Below are 13,742 nucleotides of genomic sequence, written 5' to 3'. Positions count from 1 at the left end.
ATAATCTAAAGCTCTGTTTTTTAATTGTGTGAAATTTTATGAACTTATCTTTTTAAGAATTAGGAAGCTCATATAAAATGCTCAAAATCTCATTACAATCTATTAAGTGCAAAAAACAAAAATACTCTGGACTGTTTGTCCTACTATCCAGATAGGAATCATATAGGATATGAAATTTGGATTTCACCCTTGAATCACTAGGTAATGTAATTCTGTGTACTCTATTCAATACAATATCCTGAATTGATTGTAGTAGATTTGCTTTACCACTGATGGGCGATATCTGATATATTTCTTTTCTGAATCACGGTAAATATAATTTTTTATTGGAACTTCTGCCATGACAGAATTTCATTAAGTATCTAAAAGGATAAAAGATCATGAGCATGTGTAAAAATGTTTGGGTCTTAGAAAAGTACAGAGAAACCCTGTAATAGGTATTAATGATTGTAACAATGTTAAATTTGAACCAGTCAAAAGAAAATAAGGAATGAATAGCCTGGTAAGCAAGAATCAAAGTAATCTTTCTAGGACAGCTACAAAAGAGTCTAATCAACATTGAATCCTCCAGTGTGCCAGGTACTGTGCTAAGCACTAAGGCTTCAAAGATTAATAAAATACGGTACTGCCCTTAAGGATCTGCAGTTCAGTGTAGTATAATTCTGAATGCTATCTTTCCTGGGTGATGAATGTCAAAGAATGAATGCACCCATTTTTGCATAATAAAATTCATCATTACACAAATAACAGATAGAAACAGAGGTATGCATAACACAAAATTACAGAAAAACAGCAACCATTTATTTTTGGCTTTTATACACTCTAGCAATACACTTTATAACAACTGTTGAAACTGTTATGTGAAATACCTGAATCAGAAAGGTCTGGAATCCTGTTCACTTTTCAGCTCAAATCACCCCTTCAACATAATATTGCCTTGTTCTCAACCCTTTGCTAGAACAAGAAAGATTATTGAGAGGATGAGTTTTCAAAGGTATTTCTCTAAGGGTGAGATATATGAAGGGAAGGGAGGATGCAAACAACATAGCTGTTAAAAAGATTAGATACCACCAGATGTCAAAAGAACGAGAACAAAAGAGTACCAGTGACAATAAACCTGAAGGGGAAAGGTGTCATGCATAAACTGAATGTTGATTATCTTTCTAACTTCACAGTATATTGTATTAGTGATGTATCAATTTGAAACATACAAAATGATTACTGTAATATATTTCCTAATGCACTAGAAATAAGAGTCTGAAGGAAATATCAGAGATATTGTAATAAGGAAAACTGAAGACACATAAGTGATAGTATAGCTATTCCATTATTCTTTGACTCCATTCAGACAATCCAACTCTTCCCCACCTCAATATATATACATAATATAGCTCAACAATGAATATTATCTCTTAAAAACTTTTGAAGTCTCCAGTACCTTGTAGAAAAAGGGTATGAGTATGCATACATGGCATACACATCTGTTTGTATTTGGTTTGATGTCATTAAAATTATTTGAAATAACAAAAATTCACTTTAAAAGCTTATATAATTCCCTTTTCATTAACTCATGCTGGCAATCATAAATATAATCCTAACTCATGTACACTGACTTTACCTGGACTGATCATTTGAACCGATTACTCTGATAGAAATGCATTTATCCTATCAAATAAAATTGAACCTTTCTTTCAGTATAGCGACAATTGAAGGAAAAGTTTACATAAGAGAAGTCTACACTCTATTCCACCTTAAGCCTGGTAGAGCCTGGCTCCATGAATGTGGGAAGAGGAGATATCAAAAGCTAAATTACGAAATGAAATGAAATAAAATTAAGGTATAATTTGTTTTACCCATCGAATCCTCAGAAAAGCTAGCAGATGTTTTCTTATATTTGAAAACTGGACAGCAGACGGTAACTTGTACTATAAATGCCCCCCAGAAACAGTGATTTCAGAATTGAATGGTACACAGCGGGTACTCAATAAATGACAGCTATTCTCAGGTTTATCACATAGGTTTCTGTGCTAAATTGCATTTCTTTGTAATGCATCTAAATTTACTGCCTAATTCTAAGTTAGTATTGATGATCATGTTTTTTGTGCCAAAACCATAGCAGTCTTTGTATCCCAGGCTCTAGGTGGCCCCTATTTAAGCCAGCTGTTGGTTCTGAAACCAATCTAAGGGTGCAAACAACAAACAATAAATGTTAGGGCCTTTCAAAGTCAGTAGGATTCACCAAAGTTTTGAATATATTCTGTTTCTGTTCTGCCTCACCCTTTTTTTCTGCATGATCCCGATTCTTGGTTACTCAACCTGTTAGATTTAGGTCTCCTTTTCGACCTCTGCCTTCCCAGTACTGCCAGTATCTAAAGCTCTCTTTGACCTGTTCCTACTCATGATTTCCTCCATCTGCTTTGACATCTGTTACCCAGCTCCACTGTTGTCCATCCAACCAAATCAGGCAGTGGCTACCCAGTCCATCCTCTGTTAAAACCTTCAGATAAACTCCCTCACAGGAGTTGTACTTCTAGACTGAAGGGTTAAATTTTAAAAACAAACTTTACCATAGCAACCATTCCTCCCACTTAAGCTCTTTCACTTTGTGCCCTTCTCTGGAACCTTCTCCAAATCCACTATGCCTTTCTTGAAATAAAATTACCAGTATTAATCAGGGCGAGTACTAAGTGAAAATGGTCCCAGAAGAGAGGCATGATGAGGTGGTGATTAAGAGCTTAGGTTTTCTAGAATTGGACTTGAGTTTGAATTCCCAACTGTTATATACTAGCTGTGTGACTTTGAATAAGTTATTTAACCTTTCTGAGTCTTAGCTTATCTTTAAAAATGACATAATAAAAGTGCCTATCTCATAGGATTATGAAATTAACTGAAAAAAATTCAGATATAACCAATGTCTGGTACAGAGTTAAATGCTCATACATGTTGGCTACTGTTGTTTAGTACAAGAACAGAATGTATTTTATTTTCTTTCACTATGCTTACAACCAATAATTTTGCCAGTGCTTTTGGTACCAATGCCTTTAGAAAAGGGTCTACATTAATTCCTCAGTACATGTGCTGGGTTTCAGTTAACTTATAGTCTAAAATCAGCTTCCCTTCTAAATATCTCTTAGAATGTTTTTTCCCCCTTATTTGCATGCATTGAAGCACTCATACCACCTTTTTTGCCCTATGGTTGATCTAAAATTTTTCTTGCCATTTCTCCCAAATAGCTTAGCATTATCTAATATATTGTCACGTTTGCTGTATATTCCGTCTATGAGGTAATTTATAAAATGTTATGAGCAGTATCAAGAACGATGGATATGTATATGGAAGGGGAAGGAACCAAGGATTATATAGCTTTCTCCAGATAGCTGTTTCCATTTGTGAATAGGTAAAGGATTTGACGGTTTTGAGCCTCTCACTACCATTCATACTAGCAAAAGGAATGTGAGTCAATTAAAAAGAAACTGAGAGTGAAATTCTAAATGAAAACTTTGAGGTCATCATTAAATAAATACCTACAAGTAGGTACACACAAATTGCATGCAGTTTGTTTCAGATTCTTCCCACTATTCTTCATCAAAACAGAGTCAACTTTGTCTATCTTATCAGTCCTCCTATGTAAATCTATCCCTGGATGGATATAATGTAGGATCAAAATCAAATGCAGCAGTTAAAAATTACCAATTTTATAAGATCTATATGGAGATGGCTCCTGATTACTCGAAGTATATTTATTTTTTGCTTTAAAAATTAGGCACAAAAACCAAGTTTACCTTTTTCTTCAAATATATCTATCTATCCATATATTTTATAGAATTAGAACACAACTCTGAGTTAATTATTCTATTATTACCTGCTTTCTCCAGTTAAGCAACTTCATGCAGAGTAAAATGCAAAGATTCATGTTTATAAATTCTATTACCAATATATCTACATGAGTGAAGGTGAGCTGGTAAAAATTTATGTAAACTAATAGACATTACAGTTACCAACTATAAAAGATTATCAGTACTTAATATTGTGGCTCTTGTACTACTATGCTATGTTTGAAAGCAAGTATCATTAAAATGAAACTTTTATCCAGGACTGAAAGTAAAAAGCAAAGTCGAATATTTTACATATACTCTTTCCTGGTGCCCCCTGCACATCACATCCAGTCACGTTATCTGATGCTAAAATAAAGACTCAAGTATCAAAAGAAAGATACTCATATTATTAGAGCTGAAAGGGACCCTGAAGATGAAGGAAGCTAAGGCAGAGATCCAAACAAATTATGTGAAATGACTAAGATCATACAACTAGTTGCTTGTAACATTATACCAAAAACAATATTTCCAGTCTCTACATCTGAAATTTTTGACAATGTGCAATAAAATGAAAGAATTAAATCAAATATATGAGGGATTGGCTGATAAGTTATATGTCCCCTCAAGCTAAAAACCATTGGATTTAATGACTTCTACCTACTGGATTTTATATTCCTAAGAAAATAAGTTTAAAATAACATAAAATTGTAAAAACTGACTAGAAGTAAAAACAGCTACAAAGAAAATTTATGCTCTTTCTTAAATCAAAACCATGGAAAAGGATATTCTTTTAATGCCTAAAGGAAGCCAGAGATTTATGGTTGTGGGTACATGTATGGTAGTGGTAGGGTTTTGTTTTGTTTTGTATTGTTTCATTTTGTAAATTGTTAGAGGTTCCTTTTGTGATGGTAATATGTGTCCCAAAAATGGGGGTACAAAGAAAATGAATTTCTGATAATTTATAAAGTACTTAACCATATATAAATAAATAAGTCTCTAGAAACTTACTAATGACAGTAAGAAAATGGTTGCCAATAATTTCAAAACTAAAAATCCAAGTCTTTTTAATATTGTTTGAATTTAAAATAAAGAACATCTCTTTTTAAAAAAAGGTCAAAAGTAATTGAAAAAGAGATTAAATCAGTACACTTAATTCTCTAAACTGTGTGTATATTTTTCCTGAACTGCGTATTCATGAGCTGAGAGTAGAGACAGGCTGGTTGCTTTGTTTGACTATAGTTCTATTTACCTCATACTGTCAAGAATGGATTTTGACACTCACAATATTAATATTGCTATTTTTATTGATATAATTAGCACTGCTATAAATAATTCCTTGGCCTGCCACATCTAAGTATATCATTAAAATCAGCAATATTAGGGCTTCTTTTTCTTATATGATGCCTTAGAAACAGTCTGCTGGCCCAAAGAACCATGGTGACTTCATGATGTGGAAGTTACTGGAAAAAAAAAGTTGTCCTGTCAATAGAGACTACTGTTTTGTGTATGACTTCACTAAATAAACTAGTTTATATTTGTTTGAAACTAAAGTTTCTTACCAATCTGCTGTTTCACTTTCACATCACACCATATTGTACCTAAAACAGGCAATCTGGATTTCCCGTTGCTACTTCCCTCCATCCCCCCACCCCCAATAGCTCAGGAATGGGTTTGAATTATGAGGCTTGAATACACAAAGCAAAAGAATTAAGACACCCAAAATTCAGAATGGGTAGGTGAAAATAAGTGTGCTTGAAGTCACTTGTATAACTGCTAATGGGTGGTCCACTTGTGAGTTTTTAATCATTACATGAAAGCAAAATCAAAACATTTTATCTTGCCTCTAGATCACATCAGCTGCGACAGTAACCTTATCTAAACCTTGAATAGTCTGTTCATAAAACAAAGTGGGGTGACTGACCCAGTGCATATTCAACACAGAATATGAAGGCCAAAACAAAATGACAATACAATTCAAAACAAGTTTGTGGAAATTTTGGGCTAGTATATTAAACCTTTCTTTGTCTCTCTCTCTTGACAGATGGTTAGCCTTCATACAGTCTAGTATCTCTGGCAAAGAAATGACTGTGTCTAGCCAATAACACCCCAAATTTTGACTTAAAATGCACTGTACACATACTTACACTTACCTTAAAAATATGAATATTAATTAGTCTTTATTACTATAGAAATTTGACATGTCAAGACTTTATCTTTTACTCTATGAATACCCCTTTTGCAACTCTCAACTATCTTATTATGTGGATCCAGTTTAGATTTCACTTTAGATTTCATTCATTTTATGTGCTGCTTAGTAATCATGCTTTAAAAAAACTTCCCAAAATAAATTTTAATCCAAAATTATTACAAAATTTCCAAAGATTTAATTAGCTTGTTATTTCTATGTTGCTCGGAGCAAAGGTTTGGTAAGTAACAGAGTATGTTAAACAAAATCACCTGGGAACTCTGAATGCCTTCCATGTCAAGGAACACAAGGCAGGACTGGAATCATTTATCCAGTAATGAAATATGTCTTTATTCAAAAACTGATCATATATAAATACATACTTACATGCACAGAAGGACACATTGATCAACCATCCTTACTAGAATTAGGAAGAGTTCTTAATTTTTAACATTCTATTAACCATTCTTCCACTTTGCTTTTTAAAAAAGATTTCAGCTAAAACAATATATTCTATTAGTTACAGTCTCTGCTTTTCATCCTAAATCTTCCTATTTGTAGCTTTCAGACGCTGCCTGGTCTGTACTCAAATAGCCACAGGCAATCTCAAAGTTCTCTAAAGTGCATTAATATGTACCTTTTCTAGAAGAGTTGATTATGCTACAAATTAGCATAGAGATCTAGTGTAGGTATAGATTCAAGCCCTTTACAGCAGGGGATGGGAGGACTGTAGGTAGGAGGATTGTGTGTAAAAAAAAAAAAAAAAAAAAATCATGCTACTTAAGAACTGAACTCATACTTGACTAACAAAATAAAACTCACTGTGATAGAGAAAAATAACGAAAATAAGAACTGTTATTTGAGAAGTATGAACTAGGTTTTGTTAAGGTGAGACACCCACTACTTAAAGCAACAAACTCAGCTTCAAAATCATATACTCCCTTAACCAGGCACCAAGTTTCCTTCAGTTAGAAACCTAGGATTTTTACACCTACAGACTAAATGATTAAAGTAATACTAAAATACTCTGTAATGTTCCTCTTGCATTACAAATGGTCTATTAAATCAGAGAAGTGCCAATCAAATGCTTTTGTAGTTTGAAAGAAAGGTTTAAATAACAATGCATTTTTTGCAGGCCTCTCTCTTTTTCTCTTTTTAAAGTCACCTATAAATTAATTACAAATTTCCACCTTCTCTTGATAAAACCACAACTGTAAAAGATTTAGGCACTTGATTTTTCAGACATATTCTTAAAACAAATTCTAACTAAACAAATTAAGATATTCTAGCTTATGTTTACCACAATTTGCTAACAAGACAAAAGCTCCACAGGAATTTTACAGTAAATTCCAAGACACAGAATTTTTTTAATATAAAATAATATTTTATTTATTTCAAAGGCAAGCTTAAAATTACGAAAAAATAAAACCCCTATCTGTTAAAAAGACCTACTGAAACGTATGGAGAATATTTCATGACAATAACAAAGGGTACAAATAAGAAATACAGTAAGCTCTTCCTTTCTTATCGTTGGCAATTGGTAAAATCTCCCTGCCCCTCGAACTTCTCTAAGCTTTTTCAAATCATATTCCCCCAAATGAGAAAACAGCTAGGTTTTAAAGTTTCATCCCAAAATACCTTCTTCTAGCAATCTGAAGTACCCAAAGTGTATGCGACATTAGAATGTAAACTCCACATGGGTAATTTTATCCCTTGTTCACTTTTACATCCCAAGTATCTAGAACAGTGTCTAGAACAATTTGATGAATTTAAAAATCCATTTCAGAAAAAAAATTATTTCAGAGAATAAATCAGAGCCCATCAAGCTCCACTTCTGTATTCCAAATGTTTTAAAGAATCTCTTCTTACCACTTATTCTAAGGTATTTCGAATAATTTGTAATTAGTTTATAAATTTTAGATCCTTTATAGGAACTTAGTTGTATCTTTTATTGTTCTTCTAAAATGACCTAATTTTTTCTAGGAATTCCAATTTGGTTGGAAAGTCTTCTGAAAACTGACTACTGAGATAAAAGTAATTCATTTAAAATGGCTTTTTCCTTGGATTTTATTCCTATACCAAGTAGTCAAAAGTCGTGTTAATTTGACAGCAAGAGCAATTGTATATGTATGGGTCTCAAAAACTTCCTGACTTTACTTAGGACACTGGCAACACATCAACTAGTCGTTCTGAACAATACCCCTCCTCCCCCTACCACACACACACACACACCAAAATTACAACCCTCACATGTAAGTTGTTCTTTCCTCTAGTACTCCACTTAAACTCATATTGTCTTTCAGTAGCTAGTTGCTAGTAGCGGGTGTACACATTAACTATACCTGTATTTTCTTGGTATAGTAGTTATTTCAAAATACTGGCATCTTAAATGAACTAAACAGGTAAGCATAAAGAATTCTTCCTAAAAATGGATAAAATTTGACAATTTTTAGTCTTAAACTTCTTTCTTTAGTCTGTTAAAATTGGGACCTCACCATGAAAGGGCGTATTGCTTTGGAGGCTGGTAGCCAGTTAACTTGTCACCTGATCTTCATATGCAAAAGGCCTTTATTCCACTGGTCTGTGAGATCTGAAATCACAAAACCAAAAATACCCAACTGCTGGACTCACTGAGCAGATAATTATATTTCTAGAAAACTCACTTTTTTTCCTCTCCTCACTGTTTGCGCATGATGTATTCTCAAGGCTAAAGCTCTCCAAAATTGAGCTCAATGGAAATCACATCCCCAACCTTAAGAATTAAACCTTGAGCGCTAAGCAATGAATAACACCAGCAATTCTTCAAGGACAATACCAAAAACTTTCTTGAGAGAAAACTACTTCCAAGAGGGCACAGTGAATGGTATCACCATGCACTATATGTGCATCAACTTTGATACATTCTGATTAAGAAGGACAAAGAGCAAACAAGGGCATTAAAAAAAAAAAAAAAAAAACCAGTGTAAATTGTTCTTGCTGATGTTCTTTTCCAATAAATACAGAAATGCAAATCGTAGCCAAAATCGGACTGGTCAAATTTATACGTGGGGGTGTGATGGGGTAGAAGGGTGTATTTTAACGATTCCCAAGCGATAGCAAAGGGTGCGTGGGATTAGGAGCAACAGGTAAGAAAGTAAACCATTTATGAATTTGTCGACGGTAACTGATTATTCAATGTGTAAAGCTAGAGAATGTATTTACAAAACGGTCCTTATAATTCATGTTTTAAAACTTTCAATAGCGACAAGAATACTAACTTTAGAACAGAGCTTGCTTGAAAACATTGGGGGAATGAGTGGTCTCTTAATTTTCTTAGCTGAAATTTACACATGACCACGCAGTGAGAAAATTCCACTTGAGCAACATTTTGGTATTTTTAATGGTAAGAAGCAGTTAAGACAATTTTCACATGACTAGAAGATTCACAAATTCAACTTAGCTTGGGCCAATGCTGATGTGAGGACAGTACTTTACCCGCGGGCTGCTTCCAAATTACTTCCTGTTTCATTCAGATTTTTACTGGAGAACTGTCATCCTGCTACTGACCCCATTCAACTGGGTTGGGTTAAGAGATCAGCGGATTACCGCGCTAGTTAGTGTAGCTGTACGCCATATTGTGTTTTTCGCGAATGTTTATCGTTTATGTGTGTGCCTAGCATATGTTTGTACAAGTGTGTTTATCAATACACCTTTTAGAAAATCCCTGCCTCCTGCCTCTTCAGCATCCTTAAAAAGGCTAACAGCTTCAGGAGGGCAGGGCGTGGGGCGGATGGTGGGAGAAGACCAGAAAGCCACACGGACAGTAATGCATTAAACAATGTAAAGGAGAGTGCATTTCTTTTAAACTTTCAAAAAGCTTCCAACCGTTTTCTCTCAGCTATGGAAAAAGCGTAAACATTTTTTAATGTTTCCAAAGGGGCCCAAAGGAGAAGAGAAAGAAGGAAAGCTGTCTTCCCTTCCCATGCCCCCTTCTCTACAGTCGTAGCAGCGAAGCAGGCGGCGGCCGTTAGCTCCGGCGTCTGGAGGGGCGTCCAGCGGCTCTGGGCCAGGACCCCTCCCGCCCCCCAGTTCTCTGAAGACGCTCCAGATACCGCCAGAGCCACGGCAAGCGGGGAAGGGCGAGAAGGGAGGGGGCGGAAGACAAGCGGGTGCCTCTAGCAGCTCCTGAGCCCCGGCTAGTCCCCCTCAGCTCCTCTTCTTGGTAGTGGCAGCTCCAGACGCGGGGAGTAGAAAGAAGGCAGAAGACACGTTTCCAGCTGCGGGACGCCCCGCCCGATCCTGGAACCCGGGACCCTCCCGCGTTCCCTCCCTCCGCGCCGGGTCAGGCGAGGCCACCGCCGCCGCCCGGCGCGAGGAGGGGCGCTCAGGGGAAGGGGCCGCCGGGGGGGGGGGGGGCGGGCGCTCGGGGGAGGGGGCGCGCGCTCGGCCGGCCAACAGCCCGCGGGCTCGCCACTCTAACTCGCTCCCCCAACCCCACCCCGCGCGCCTCCTTTCCCGTCCCACCGCCCCCCACTCCAAGCGCCTTGCAGACGCCCCGTCCCCCACAGCACGCACACACCCCTCCCTCCAGCCCGCCCCACAACAAATTAGAGTTTTTGGCGTTACCTCCTCGCGCTCTTTAATCTTCTTTCCTCAACTCCTAAACTTCCCCCCGCCCCTACTTCTTCGGCAGAAGGCCCACATTGGGCGCCTCACGCCGCGAACCCTCTATCTTTTCCTGCTATTGGGTTGCCCTCACGCCACTCTTGGCTTCAGTGAGCCAATAAGAATGGGACGCCCCTCATGAGGTTGCCGCCCATAAACAAAATACACTCTTCCTCCTCCCCTCACCTGTCCCCGCCCCCATCTGCCTCTTCCCTCATCTCTACCAGCTTCGATTGGGCTAGAAGAGGCCCAATCCGCTATCTCAGACACCCATTGGAGCACGGAAACTTCGCTCAGAGAACTGTTAACAGGCGATTGGTCAGCAGTCTTCCCACTCCCCCCCCCTCACCCCGCCGCACCTTCGTCCACTCTGGAGAGGTCAGTCATATCTTGTTGTTCAGTGATCCGAGAGGTGGGAGGCTATTGGTTGAGAGAGCCCGTCAGACCGGACTAGAGTGAGTCGTGATTGGTCAACACAGACACGATCAGGTTTGGTTGTCTAACCTCCGCCGCGCCCCCTGTTTTTCTCCAGGCCCCCGCCCCCTCCTAACTGCTTTTACTTTCTACGCATTTCTATTTCCTCCTTTATTTATTTATTTGTGATAAACTTAAATGACCTGGCGACGGAGGCGGGACTCGAGGCGAGGCCGAGGATGACGAGGGACGGCCGGGGGCCAATTGCCGAGGGGGCTGCCGGGTGAGGGGCAGCGGCGGTGGCCAGTGAGAGGCAGGTGTCTGGAGCGCGCTAGGCCTATGGAGTCGGGATGCCCCAGCGGAGGCGGCGGTTACCCGCTGTCTGGCGCGGCGACCTGGCGCGGGGAGCCGCGGGAGGGGAGGAGAGGGTGTCGCTGTCGCTGACGGCTGAGGCGGCAGGAGGGAAGCTGGATCCCGGGCGGTGGGAGGGAAAGCGGGAGAGAGGGTCTGGCGAGGCGGCGGCGCTCAAGGCCACGCTGGGTCAGGCTTGGTTCTTGTGGAGCGGGGTGCAGGTTGCCAAGCCAGGAGGTCGGCAGAGGCCGCTGAAGCAGTGCCAGTGCTCAACGGGAAAATGCGTTCGTTCAGGAGGTTTAGAAAAATGCTATGTAAAGCAGTTTGGAGTAAGCCGCCGTTAATATAAATGAGAATATTATTCTAACGGGAGAAGCAGATTGTTTCATATTACTAAACGCCTGAAGTACCAGCGACCCAACCCGAGCCCACAAAATTCAATATCCTGAGGGCTAGAAGGAACAAATAAAGCAAAACGGAAAATTAAATGCGGTTCAGATGCTTCAATAAAACCTTCATCCTCATCCATTTGTCACTCAACCTAGCACTCCCCAGAGCCAAATTCTTACCAAGTGTTGGTCCAGTACTCAGGCATGGGGGAAATAGACGAGGCTTAAAGCCGGCAGGAAGCTCAGGGAAGATTCCTAAAAACGATTCCTAAAAAGGGCTAAGAGAGGAAGGAAAAAAAAGAAAAATCGCTTTTCACTATACAAAAAAAAAAAAAAAAAACCTGCCAAAATTAAAAGTTGCAATATTTGGGGAACTCAGCAACAATTTGTCACAAAATAAGGGACTCTATTAAAAATACCATGCATACAAATAATATACTGGATTTGCAACTTGAAAACAATTTTTTTTATAGGACATGTATTTGATGTATAGTTTCTAATAGACTCAAGTCCTCTAATTTTTATCCTAGGCTTCCTTGGGACATACAGCATGCCTTAAAGAAAAAATTATTCATGAAACTTGTTAAAGATGGTTAGGCAGATTTTATTCAGGACCACTGAGGTAGATGTAGATAGGATCATTGCAGTTGAATTTTGCAGGGGGTAGAGAGATTGGGCTCAATTTCATGTTAAGAGTAGGCAAGTGGGAACTTTAGCCAAGGAAGAAGGTGAGGGTCAGTGGATGGAAAATTGCTAAGAGGAAACATTAGGGGTAAGGGAGATTTTGGCTAAACCAACCTAGCAGTATTCTTGCTGAAGACAGGCCAGGGTGATCAGACATCACCTTGGGGATGGTGGAAGATGAGGAACCTGATCATATATCTAGGGTAATGGGGGTTGGGGGGAGTTCTTGCTAAAGCTGTATTTTGCAAGGAAGTGTACAAATGCCTGGCTTTGATTAGCGGTCTTTGGCAGAACCTAAGCAAAATAAATAGGCCCTGGTGGAAAAAAATGTACAAGGCCTTGACATCATAAATAACATTAGATCTATCTTCTGAAGAATATATGTATGACGGTCTCAGAATCCACAAAATTATTGCATCAGGTGTCAAATTTGAAAACCAGTAAAGTGTACAAATTTCTATTACATCTGGAAGCCAAAACATTTTAGAATTTATGTATAAATCTTAGGTACAACATGATGTAGTGACCATAGTTTTTAAGTATTCCATACAGAATAATCAGCTTCACATGAGAAAATTCAGTAAAACTTAACAAAGGTGTTTAAATAGTTTAATTCCACAACTTTAACGAGGTGCAATAGCTACTCTCTAAGTACTACTTAATATTCATGCTTTTCAGCAAGTTTTTAAAGCTATTTTCAGTATATGGGCATGAGAGCTGTTAGGATCATAATGATAAGGCATTAGGAAAGCAACGTAAAATATTCTAATTCAATATTAGTGATCAGGTGAGGCCTTGGATGTTACTGCCCCTATTTAAGATGGTGGTTATTTATACCAGTTCTCATGATATTAGGATTTGGGGTTAAAATGCTTCTGTCTATAAGGAATGCCTCAATCTTTATGTTTACATTACACACGCACAGACCTCAACCACCAGCCCCCCCCACACAGATATACAAACATCCCAAAAGATGCAGCAAGAATTCCATAGTAATGTTAAATAGTTTTCCTATACACAAGCAATAACAGAAAATGTAATGGGAAAAATATCCCTTTTTACAACTGTGAAAAATGCTATAAAACATTTTCAATGGTAACAATGAAACACTGATCTGTGTAGATTAAAACTGTAAAATTGCTGTGGACATCAACTAAGATTTACAAATGTCAAATTGCAAGTGACAGAAACCCAGTTCAAACCACCTTCACCAATTAAAAGAAAATCATTGGCTTGTGATAGGGCTGGAATGATAGGGCT

General features: G+C 38.3%; 1 protein-coding gene across 10 annotated transcripts in view; it reads right to left on the bottom strand.

The window, feature by feature from the left end:
• ZBTB20 (zinc finger and BTB domain containing 20) overlaps positions 1 to 10,668 on the bottom strand; it is a 784,241-nt gene extending 773,573 nt beyond the window's left edge. For 8 of the 10 annotated variants that reach the window (XR_009502940.1, XR_009502941.1, XM_059921075.1 and 5 more), the window contains exons 1-2: positions 10,606 to 10,668; positions 8,496 to 8,590 (exon numbers count right to left, since the gene is read on the bottom strand). The gene's annotated coding sequence lies outside the window, so the exon portion shown is untranslated. The remainder of the gene's footprint in view (positions 1 to 8,495; positions 8,591 to 10,605) is intronic. The other 2 variants (XM_059921081.1, XM_059921083.1) reach the window with 2 other exon arrangements.
• Positions 10,669 to 13,742: the final 3,074 nt, after the last annotated feature.

This window comes from Balaenoptera ricei, chromosome 4, assembly GCF_028023285.1.
Source record: "Balaenoptera ricei isolate mBalRic1 chromosome 4, mBalRic1.hap2, whole genome shotgun sequence".
Classification (NCBI taxonomy): domain Eukaryota; kingdom Metazoa; phylum Chordata; class Mammalia; order Artiodactyla; family Balaenopteridae; genus Balaenoptera; species Balaenoptera ricei.
The sequence above is the reverse complement of the archived record's forward strand: the minus strand, read 5'-3'. Positions and strand labels throughout refer to the sequence as shown.